General features: G+C 45.3%; 1 long non-coding RNA gene across 1 annotated transcript; it reads right to left on the reverse strand.

Annotated features, from left to right (window-relative positions):
• Positions 1 to 4,327: 4,327 nt before the first annotated feature.
• On the reverse strand, positions 4,328 to 5,648 carry LOC113617995 (uncharacterized). Its single transcript, XR_003431843.1, has 2 exons — positions 5,269 to 5,648; positions 4,328 to 4,731 (listed from the first exon to the last, which is right to left on the reverse strand). It is a non-coding gene; the product is annotated as an uncharacterized LOC113617995 (long non-coding RNA).
• Positions 5,649 to 12,476: the final 6,828 nt, after the last annotated feature.

Below are 12,476 nucleotides of genomic sequence, written 5' to 3' on the forward strand. Positions count from 1 at the left end.
CTGAAAAGGCAGATCTCTAAATGAAGGGAGGTACACCAAGCATGGGGACACGTCCATTTAGAAGCAGGACAAGAGGCTCCAGGAGAGACTTTCTCAGACAAATAAAATCTTTGAATACCTGATGAGACCAAAATTGTTGAGAAAGATTTAAACCACTGATAAAGAGCTTGAGGGACTTCCCTGGTGGTCCAATGGTTAAGAATCCAGAAGTTCACAGATTTCCTCTTAAACTCAGTGGACAAGAGAAGGAGTTAAAAAAGAGCATAGCCAAGATATGGGAGCAAGCAAGGTACCCATCAAAGGATGAATAAAGATGATGTGATATATATAATGGGATATTTCTCCACCATTAAAAAGAATGTTGCCGTCTGCAACAACATGGATGGGCCTACAGGGCATTATGCTAAGTGAAATAACTCAGTCAGAGAAAGACAAATATTGTATGATTTCACTTGTATATAAAATCTAAAAACAAATGAACAAACATAACAAAACAGAAACAAAGTCATAGATACAGAGAACAAACAGGTGATTGCCAGGGGAAGCGGGGCAGGGCGGGGAGGACAGGTGAGGGAGATTAAGAGGTACAAACTTCCAATTACAAAATAAATGAGTCACAGGTATGAAATGTACAGTGTGGGGAATATAGTCAATAATTATATATTATCTTTGTGTGGTGACACATGGTAACTAGACTTATCATGGTGATCATTGTGAAATGTATAGAAATACTGAATCACTATGTTGTGTACCAGGAACTAACAGTGTTATAAGTCAATTATACTTCAAAAACAAACTCAGAAAAAGAGATAGGATTTGTAGTTACCAGAAGCAGTCAAAAGGTACAAAGTTCCACTTATAAGATAAACAAATGCTAGGGATGTAAAGTACAACACAATAAATACAATTAACACTGTGGTATGTTATATAGGAAAGTTGAGAGCAAATCCTAAGAGTTCTCATCACAAGGAAAAAATTTTTTTCTATTTCTTTAATTTTGTATCTATATGAAATGATGGATGTTTACTAAACTACCTGTGATAACCATTTCATGACATATGTATGTCTAATCATTATGCTATATACCCTAAACTTATATAGTGCTGTGCATCAATTGTATCTCAATAAACCTGGAAGAAAAAAAAAAGCATTCCCAACTTTCCAGCTCCTCCTGACAATGCCGATAGAAAACTCCCATCATTTTGTCTGCATCTCCAGAAATAAAGGAAATAGAGGGATTTCAGTTGGCTGCAGTGGTAGTTTCCAACTGGGTAAACATAGGGAAGGATGGCAGAATGGTGGCAGGAACACTGGGTGAGTGTGGAACCAGTAGGGAATGGGCACTGGCCTCCCAGGCAGGTAGGCTGGCAGAGTAGTTAGTTTTTGCCCATCAGACCGTGGCAATAAAAGTAAGAGGAAAAGGAATCCCCTGGCAGTCCAGTGGTTAGGAAGTTTGGGACATCTGAGAAAAGATGGAAAAGATGCGCTTTCATTGCCAAGGGCATGGGTTCAATCCCTGGTCTGGGAACTAAGATCCTGCAAGCCACACGGGCAGGAAAAAAAAAAAAAAGTAAGAGGCGAGAAATAATTTTTAAAATCACAAGTTATTAAGTAGAAAGTTCTAGGAAAGAAATACAATCTCAAATTGAACCATCATTCACTGAAAACCTAATTTGTGGCTGGCATTAAGCTAAGCACGTTTGCATATAGCATTTTCTCATCTAATCTTATTTAACGATGCCATATGTGCTCCAGATTTTACTCTTTATTATTAGATACACTGTCTATGCCTTTGTTTTTGTTCTGCAGGAAAATATCAAGAAGCTCCTGCAACTCTGCCTTTACCCTTGATGGAAAATCAGGAAGCCACGTGGCTTGACAGGGTTTTCCATTGCCCAGTGGGGCCAGAAGAAACCAGCTCTACCTAACCTGCGATTTTTCAGTGTCTGAATCTCAAATTTCTGAACCAAGATGGCTGTTTGGAATAACTAACAAGTGTTTTGTCATCTCCCTGTTTCTCCTCTTCCCCATAATATTTCTTATTTACCACCAGGTGGCAATGAATAAATATGCCCACGCAGGCAAACATTAGGCAGAGTCTAAGAAAATATGACATTCCAAAGCAATTTACAAAAATAAATGCTCATCTTAACATTCTTCAAGTTTAAATTAACTTAGAGCCAGTTTGTTGTAAAGGGCATATAACTAAGTTTCAGAAGACTTGGACTTGGTTTTATTTCTGTCATTTTCTCAACATGTAACCTAGGACTAAATCTCCTCTTTTTCAACCTCGGTGTGTACAACTTAACAATAAAAACTTGGCAAGTTTGTGAACTGTCACCAAGCAATATATATATAAAAATATTTTGTCCATTGCTGAGGCCTGTATATTAGTCATTTAGCAAAACAGGCACAACCCACAAAAGATGGTACCGACAAAGCAAAAGAAACAAAATGCAAACTCAGGTTTTCTGTCTATTGTTTTCCTTTTCTGAAGGGAAACTTATTCCCACAACATTCCTGCTCCAATACCTTTCCTCATTTAAAAACCAAAATGCCTTTTGTGTCTTACTGATGAATAACTCTCTAATTTTGTAACAGCTTCTTTGTAAAGTTCTGAAATTCTGTTTCTTTCTCTCAGAACACTCAGTAGCACCTGCTTCATCCAACGCTTTCTAAAGGGGTCTCTCTTGTGGAATGGGCATCAAAGACTCAGACTAAATGTCCTCAAAGTTCTCTGACAGCCTGAGAGTCCCTGTTTCTGACTCCTCTCTTTCCCAGTCACTGTGGGAGAACTTTTTACCTCTTTCTTTTTCATCAGTCTCTCTGGGAAAATGTCCAACTTCACCATCTCTCCAATGCCTTAAAGCTACCCATAATTTTCAATATGCACAATTAAGATACCTCATTAATCCAAAAATCAGTCTAATAACAATTCTAATTATTTTGCCCTGTTCTGAACCTGATATGTGGGAAGAGTGGGGTGAGCTCTTGGAAATCATGAATGTGCCACCTCCATTAGAAGGACAGGTAAGAGCAGCTGACCCAGAGCACGGCTGCCTGCCTGGAGATGGAGGGGAGACGATGGCTCTGAATTTTCCCAGTGAACCAGAAGCAGCTCTGATCCAGGTCTGGGAGCTAACTGGGAAAGAGAAAAAAGTGGAACAGAAAGAGCCGTCCTCCAGAGAGGTCATACTTCACACCCCAGCCAACCTGTGAGGACAACTCAGTTGAAATCGCTTGGGGATCTATCTTGCCCCCAAGACCTGTTCTGACATGCATGTAAAAAGGCAAATATAAAGATAGTCTTTGCTACTTTGTTTATAATAGCAAAAAATCTAGAGAAAAAAATAAAAGCATAAATGTCCTCATTAAATCATTAGTTCTCAGTGCCACCCCCCAAGAGATACCTAGGAAATTTATGCAGGTGTTGATTGTCATGATCTTTGGGGTTACCACTGGTATTTATTGGTTGGCAGCCATGATGTATCTCACGCAAGGAAGAATTTTCCCCATCCAGCAAGGACTCTTGGTGTCCTGCCACATTGCTGTTGGTGAAAAACATCTAAGCCAAGAACTTAACTCCACTATATATAAACACAAAGCAAATTTTGCACAGTTTTAATATATGTTGATTTCTAAGAATAGAACCACCAAATAAACTGGGGCACATTGGAACTTTGTTTAGTTTGAATCTTTACCACGAGTTGTTCATCATCTCAGAAAAATCATGCAGTCCATGGCAATGTCATCCAGGGTATTTAATTCAGCAACAAATCACACCCAGATCTGTCTGCATTTGGGAATGTAGCACTCACTTGAGTCTATATTGGTACAAGCATCTGTCTACTTGATGATGTCATCTGCTGCAGTGTGCCCAAGTCATTTATATATCAAAGTACATGTTAATTTATTATAAATGTTTTTTCTTTATATCCTTATATTACAATTAGAACATTATATTGATTTTTAATCATATTTTAAGTAACTTGTATTGTTTATGAATTTCATTTCAGGACAGTATGGGGGTATTCTCCGATGTTTTTATAACAAAGAGTCATTGGTCCAGACAGAGTATCTTGAATAAAATATGATACATTATATTATGGAAAACTCTGCAACACTTAGAGGAATTAGCTAAATCTGCATATATTGATATGGAAAAATCGTTAAGACAGATAGTTGAGTGAAGAAAGGTGTTTCAGAGACATGGATACGGTATATGTACAGCTAATACCAATTAAACAAAAATACATGCACACAAAACCACACTATGCATGATGACACATATATACAGAGAAAAACTACATGGAGGAAACATCTGAAAGTCTGTAAAATAAACTTATATTTTATTCAGCCACAGGGATGGAATCAGGAATGGCAGTCAAAGTGGATTCCCACTTTATTTGTAATGCTTAAATGTGTACAGAGAATATATGCAGGTATTCATTACATAATTAAAAACTGCTAAAATTAAAATTTTGAAAAGAATTGCTGGGAAAAAAAGCTAAGCTTGAGTTCTCACAGTTGTCACTCCCTATTCCTGGCTTGAACCTCAGGGAGGCCGTCTGCATGAGCAGCCTGGGTATAGCGAGGCCACTGCCCCTGGAGCCAGCTCTCCTGCGGGAGGAACTTCACCGGCGCCAGGCAACCCGAAGGCTCTCTGAGCCCCACCTGCAGTCCCCCAGCAACAGTCAGCCACGTCTGGATTCCTGCATCCTGCACAGGAGACTGGAATAGAAAACACTTTGACCCGGGTCTCCACTGAGCCCAGGTGGAGCCCTCCACTGAGCGTGACACCCTGGGAAATGGGCTTTCCAATTCAAAGGTCTGCCACTCCAGGGAACAGCCCTGCATTTTCACCATCAGCCGTAAAGGCGGCCCTTACGTAAGCCTCCTTGCTTTGGGGCTTTACACGCAGGAGAGGAGGGCCAATTTCATGCAGCCGTCAAGACGGGACTGCGCCAAACTGGGCTTCCTCCCTCTGTTTCAGACCAAGACTCAGTGAAGCATCAGGATACCCCAGTCCCATAACAGGAAGGAGACAGGAGCATCAGAGAAGGGTTACAGTGAACCCCTGGGCCTTCTGCCATCACCATAGGATCAAGGGCTCAATGTACTCTGAGAAAGAAAGTGGGTACCTGATCCCACAGTGCCATGTGACTAAGTCGTAATGATTCGTGGTTATGGTCAGCACGAAGGGCCCCCTCTCTGAAGTTCACTGGGCTTACTGTCCATATTAAATACAACAGAAAACTTGGAACTCACCTTTTGGAAAGGCAGCTATAGCAGTAGAAGAGTACATTTAGACAGCCTAGTTTGGAGGAAGACGTTCTAAACATAACAGATCCATCTACATGCATGGTAACAGTCATTTCCCCAAGTCCCAGCAGCCTGGAGGACAGGTGACGCATCACAGTGGCACTAGGCTCCGTGTGCCCCAGCCTGCTCTGAGGATCTCCACACCCGGCCCCCCGGGCCTCCACACCCCCACACAGCTGTGCAGGGCTCTGCTCCCACGGCTGTCAGGCTCCCCACTGTTGCTGTCCATCCGGTCGCTGCTCTGCCTGCCCATGTCCTCACGTCACCACCACGCCCTGCGGTTCCCAGAGGAATGTTCCTGCCTCAGAGGAACATGCTCTTTCCTTCAACCTTCAACCTTAGACACACCTTAGACAGATAGGTCAGGACCAGAACACCTGAGAAAACTTCCCTGATGGCAAGACCCGAGTGCTATGAGAGGTCACACACCTTCACTCTCTCCAAACCCCAATGGGAGTTCCCTGCCTTCCAGGCATCCAGTTAGGTGACATTCTTTACTGCTTTATTTTTTACCCTCAAGTCCCCAGAACCTAGCCATCACTAACAAACTCTTCACAGACATAAGATTCCTGGTGTCTACACAGGCAAGCATTAAATGTGATTTAGAGTGTGAGTTCTGGCGTCAGGCCCACTAGGTTTGAAGGTCACCTTTACCATCACTTAGCTTGAGCTAGTTAACTTCCTGGATTTCAGCTTCATCATCTATAAATGAGCGCACCACACATGTTTCTTCCAAACGTTAAATGGCAATATACGCGAAGTGCCCAGCACAGTCCTGGTTCACATAAGACTCCAAAAGAGCATCAATGCTCTGTCCCGGGGCCACCTGGAAAGAGTGCAGATGAAACCCCCACTACAACTTCCCAACGCAGAGATGCACATTTTAGAGAACTGTATTCTGATGTATATACTATTTCCTTTTTTTAGCACTGTTTTCTTATCTCATAATGCTTCTGTGGAGAGTGGGAATTCTAAAATTATGCTGGATTGTGACTTTGTTTGGGGGACTTCTGAATTAAGAATATTCATAGGATTGTAGCTCTTAGTACCCAGGGGCCTTCAGAGATGATGTGGTCCTGCCCCTGACTTCAGGTAAGATCTTATTAGCCCCAGTGGAAGCCAAGAGAGCTCAAGAGACCTGGCTAGGGTCTCACAGTAAAGGATGAGGGATCAAAGGCAGAAAGAAGTTAGAATCAATCCAATAAAATTAGGATATTTGGTCACTTCCATTGTGTGTGAGTGTCCATGGTTCTTGGTGTCAAACCCTCAACTTCCTACGAACCAAGGGCATTTCTGTACAAAAACTGTGCTTGTTCACTGCTGTCCCCAAAGGCCAGTTACAATTAGATGCTTCCTCCAGACTTTGCTATAAAAGGAACAATAATTATGACAATATTAGGTTAATGCCATTTTTCTATTTTCCTACTGGTTTTCTTTCCAGTTCTGAGAATTGCAAAATGACAGCGAGGGATGTATTTCAAGCTGGAAAAGTGACAAAGGAAGAGGGAACAGAAAGAAACCCTCACCAGGAAATAAAAGACAAGTAAAGGGGCTTCTCTGGTGGCGCAGTGGTTAAGAATCTGCCTGCCACTGCAAGGGACACGGGTTCGAGCCCTGGTCCGGGAAGATCCCACATGCCGCGGAGCAACTAAGCCCGTGCGCCACAACTACTGAACCTGCGCTCTAGAGCCCGCGAGCCGCAACTACTGAAGCCCGCGTGCCTAGAGCGTGTGCTCCGCAACAAAAGAAGCCACCGCAATGAGAAGCCCGCACACCACGAAGCCCACGCACCGCAACGAAGAGTAGCCCCCGTTCGCCGCAACTAGAGAAAGCCCGTGCGCAGCAAGGAAGACCCAACGCAGCCAAAAATAAAAACAAATTTTTTTAAAAAAACACAAGTAAAGAACAAAGTAAGCTTTGGTGCCTCTCGGGACAAATCCCGGCTCGGGGCAGAAGACCCGGCCCACGGGGAGGATGCTGAAGACCCGGCCCGACGGAGCGAGCTGGAGGGCAAAGGGGCGGGAAAGAGTGACCTTCATTTTCAATCCAGCTGGGCTGCTGGGAGACAGAAGCAAAACCTCCGCCGCAGAGCAGCAGCAGGAACAGGACACATTAGACACAGAACATATCATTGTGTGCTTGGAATTTCCACTCGCTTCATTCTCCTACCAGGCGCCCAGCAACACGGCAAACAAGACTGGCCTGCTCACGGGTAAGTGTCCTCGGCACCGGCACCCGCTCCTCCCAAGAAAACCGAGGTCTGACTCCAGAGCCCCACACCACGACTTCATTTGGACAGAGCCTCTCTGGGGAGGCAGAGGCGGCGGCTACATCCCCCATCACACCTCACTGCACAGCTTCACAAATGTCCCCTTGAAGTATCTGGGCCGTTTGTAACCAATGTTCTGCCCCAGAAGTGTCACCAGGTTAAGCTCATTTACTATTTCCTGGCAATAAAAATAAAATCTGGGTAATAAAGCCTCACCTTTTTTTTTTTTCCTTTGTCCTTGGTCGGGTTTCACTTGCTCACAGGGGACTACGTGCTGAGGCCTCGCACCCGGCCCTGCGGAATGACTGCCGCCGGCACCTCGCCTCAGGCGGGCGTGTGCAGAAGTGAGGCGAACGACACTGCATCCAAGATGGCGCCCGGGGCCGTGTGCAGAGAGGCTGCACGTGACGGTGCCATCCAAGATGGCGACCGGGGCCGTGTGCAGAGAGGCTGCACGTGACGGTGTCATCCAAGATGGCGACCGGGGGCCGTGTGTAGAGAGGCTGCACGTGACGGTGTCATCCAAGATGGCGGCCGGGGACGTGTGCAGAGAGGCTGCGCCTGGAGCTGTTATCTGGAGCCGTGAGCATCACTGCTGCGCTGGAAGGGGGAGAAGTCTGTCCTGTCCCCTCTCCTCCCCGCTGAGGACATCCCTATAAAGCAGCCCCACCCACGGCCTAGGTGGGGAACACTGTGCTCTAAAGCAGAGCTTGCATCTCTCCATTTTTTGACCAGATAATAAAGCTTTCCTTTGTTTCTGAACCAAACTTGGTCTCATTCTATGGGCTCGAGCGACACCAGGCAGGAGGACCCTTGTTGGGTCCTGACTCGAAAGGGTCAGTAACAGAAGGCACCTGCCGCATGTCCGCCAAATCTCTTGTTCTCTCTCGAGCCACCTTCTTCCAAGGCCTCTCTGGTTCTCTGCCTCTCCGTCGCCACCGCCAATCCCGTTTCTCAGTTTTCCCAGCCCGCACGCCCCACTCAGCCAAACAAAATCCTCATTAATGATTCTGATTCCAACTACGGTCCTGTTCCCAATTCCTATGTTTTTTGCCACAGCACCAAACAATTCCTCAACACTGGCTGAGCATCCTACAATTCAACAGAATTCTGACATTATCTACCCCAGGTTAAGGGCTCATTCCCACCAGACTGCCCCCACTTCCAACACCAACAGCAAGTCTATAGATCAGAGGCTCCCATGACCCCCTCCTCGGGTTGGATTAATCTGCTAGAGCGGCTCACAGAACTCAGGAAAACAGTTTACTTATTAGATTACTGTTTTATTATAAAAGGATATAATTCAGGAACTGCCAGATGGAAGAGATGCACGAGGTAAGGCAGGGGGATGGAGGATGAAGCTTCCTCTCCAGACACCAGTCTCCCAGAATCTTCATGTGTTCACCAACTCAGGAGCGCTCCAGATGCTGTCCTTTTGGGGTTTTACGGAGACTTCATTATGTAGTCATGATTGGTTACATTGCGGCCCATTAGTGATTGATGGAGCCCCTCTCTTCTCCCAAGAGATTGGGGTGGGACTGAAAGTTCCAACCCTCTAATCACATGATAGGTTCTCCTGGCAACCAGGCCCCCTATCCTTAGGCTACCGAGGGGCTTTCCACAAGTTGCCTCATTAACATAACAAAAGACACTTTTTATCATTCTCATCAGAAGAAATTCCAAGAGTTTTAGGTGCTGGTCAGAAACAGGGACAAAGACCAAATATATATTTATTAAATTACAATATCACATTGATTCATCACCATTATCTCTAAAGCATTTAACCCAGGGGGAGGGGGAGGAGAAGAGCAGACATTCATTCCAGAACACCTACTTCCACAATGACATATGTCTTTTAAAAATCAAAAATATGGGACTTCCCTGGTGGTGCAGTGGTTAAGAATCTGCCTGCCAATGCAGGGAACCCGGGTTTGAGCCCTGGTCCGGGAAGATCCCACATGCCGCAGAGCAACTAAGCCCGTGCACCACAACTACTGAGCCTGTGCTCTAGAGGCCGCGAGCCACAACTACTGAAGCCCACGTGCTGCAAATACTGAAGCCCGCACCCCTAGAGCCCGTGCTCGGCAACAAAAGAAGCCACCACAGTGAGCAGCCCGCGCACCGCAACGAAGAGTAGCCCCCGCTCGCCATAACTAGAGAAAGCCCACGCACAGCAACGAAGACACAACACAGCCAAAAATAAATAAATAAATATATACATATATATATTTTTTTTAATTCAAAAATATGCCTCGGGCTTCCCTGGTGGCGCAGTGGTTGAGAGTCCGCCTGCCGATGCAGGGGACACGGGTTCGTGCCCTGGTCCGGGAAGATCCCACATGCCGCGGAGCGGCTGGGCCCGTGAGCCATGGCCGCTGAGCCTGTGCGTCCGGAGTCTGTGCTCCGCAACGGGAGAGGCCGCAACAGTGAGAGGCCCGCGTACCGCAAAAAAAAAAAAAAAAAAAAAAAGAAGGGAAGGAAGGAGGAGTGGGAGAAAGAAAGAAAAAGAAAAGAAACAGTGCTGCCACCTTTGCTTAGTCGGTGCTCTGTCCAGATGATGGGCAGCTTGTCAACAAGAAGGCTTAAGCAGAGTGAAGCCTCTCTCTCTAGCTTGTATCAAGAGACACTTTCAAATAATGGTCATTCTTTTTTCCCAGCCAGCACCTCCTAGACGATTTGGTTTCTGCTTTTCTGTCTGTGTCTAGAACTGAAGCCAGAAGGTAAGGCAAACCCTTCATCATACCACTATGAGCCCCTCCGTCTCTTCCTTTCCCCCCAGGGTCTTACCTTCCCTCCTCTCAGAGGCTGTCATTACTGGGATGACACCGACAAGCTAAGAGAGCTACTTTCTAGCCTAAAGCCTACCCATTATCATTATCATAATAATTAGAATTTTTAAAAAATCACTGTCACCTTCACATCATGCTGATGAATATCCCCAGGACATTCTAAAATTTTATAAACAGTAATTATCTGCTGATAGCATACCTGGAATTTGAGGATACAGATGCAGCTACCCACTTTCCTCACCAGGTGGCGCTCACACTTTATGACCTGTGGCCTGGGTACCTTCTAAACCCAGGGCTGTATTTGGAGAAGTGTACATTAACGTTTTAACAAAGGTGGTTGGTATCTACCATTCAAACATGTATGTTTCTGTGTGTATACATTTATAACAGTAATCTCCTAACTAGAACTTGCTGGAAGAAGTTATAGATTGTCCTATTAGAATCCCTTTATTAAAAACTTCAGGGTTTCCCTGGTGGCGCAGTGGTTGAGAGTCTGCCTGCCGATACAGGGGACACGGGTTCGTGCCCCGGTCCGCGAAGATCGCACGTGCCGCGGAGCGGCTGGGCCCGTGAGCCATGGCCGCTGAGCCTGCGCGTCCGGAGCCTGTGCTCCGTAACGGGAGGGGCCACAATGGTGAGAAACTTCTTCAAAGCAAAATTTAAAAGGAATCAAATTTATGCTCAATTAAATAGGCCCCATGCTTATCTAATACTTCTTTTATAAGACAACAATAACTATTGCCTTCAGACCATAGGACCAGTAAATGAAAACTGTAAGTGTGGGTTATAACCAGCTACATCTCAGCCCTCTCTAGAGGTTAGTTCCCCAGAACTCCCAGCCTAGACTAGCAATAAAATTGGAAGCTTTACAAATAATCTTGGTTAACCAAAGCTGACGGTTTATTTCGACCTTCTCTTCTCTCATACTAGCTAAACTAAAAATGACTTGGAAACATAGCCACTTTACCTCTTTCGCTTCTCTTCCATCGGTCTAATCCGCAAACTTTTTTTTTTTTTTTTTTTTTTTTGTGCGCTGCGCGGGCCTCTCACGGTTGTGGCCTCTCCCGTTGCGGAGTACAGGCTCCGGAAGCACAGGCTCAGCAGCCATGGCTCACGGGCCCAGCCGCTCCGCGGCATGTGGGATCCTCCCGGACCGGGGCACGAACCCGCGTCCCCTGCATCAGCAGGCAGACTCTCAACCACTGCGTCACCAGGGAAGCCCCCGCAAACGTTTTTTGATGAGGACAAAGCTATCTCTCTTCACCCAAGGAATTCTGGTTTAACAGTTGTCTCAACTTGTTCTTATTAAATTTCTGACATGCCTCAGTTCACTGAGACTCATTTGTTCTCTTCCTTCTTTTCCTCCCTCCTACCTGCCCAAGCATTTATGCAGCGTATTAATTTCTCAGGTCAGCAAAAGCAAATAGGTTAAGGTAGAAACACAACAATTTCTCATGAGACACACACAAATATCAGTATAAGGAATTCTGAGTCTTCATGTGACTGACCCTTCCACAATTTCATGTCACTGCTCCAGAAACCAAAGGAAATAACAGGATGGTTGTGAATTGGTTTTATTTTTACTTTTGAGTGAGATCAGTTAAGAATGGGAATGAGGAAGGTGTGGTCAAGCTTGTACCTAAATGCGTGCTTGGATGTAATGCATAACCCCAAGAGAATTCCCATTTCACCCCCTTTGTCTCTCCCATCAGCACCAGAAACAATCTGACTTCCTTCTCTGTGTCTGCTACTACCCATTCTTCAACTCAAGTTTCCACTTCTCTGTGGCCCGTGCTGCAATGCAATGGAGGCTTACAGCTTCTCTGCCACCTTCTTGCCTCTAAGACAAACAGAATGCTTTGGAGGATGTTAATATTGCAAAGAGAGACAGGATTTTTTTAAGTGCAGGGAGAATTGCAATATGACCTGACAGTGTTAGAGTGGTTTTATTCCCATAGTGCCTCACAGTCTAAATGGCTCCAGAGCGATTTCTCCCAGCTCTTTCTTTACTCTTCTCTTGCTTCTTCTTGAGATCTGAACTTCCACATAACATCCCTTTTAATTCAGGGGCTGATGCTACTCAGACTCCGCCATCC

This window comes from Aethalodelphis obliquidens, unplaced genomic scaffold (genome assembly GCF_003676395.1).
Source record: "Aethalodelphis obliquidens isolate GAN/ISIS:26980383/991018 unplaced genomic scaffold, ASM367639v1 scaffold5, whole genome shotgun sequence".
In the NCBI taxonomy this organism is placed as follows: Eukaryota; Metazoa; Chordata; class Mammalia; order Artiodactyla; family Delphinidae; genus Aethalodelphis; species Aethalodelphis obliquidens.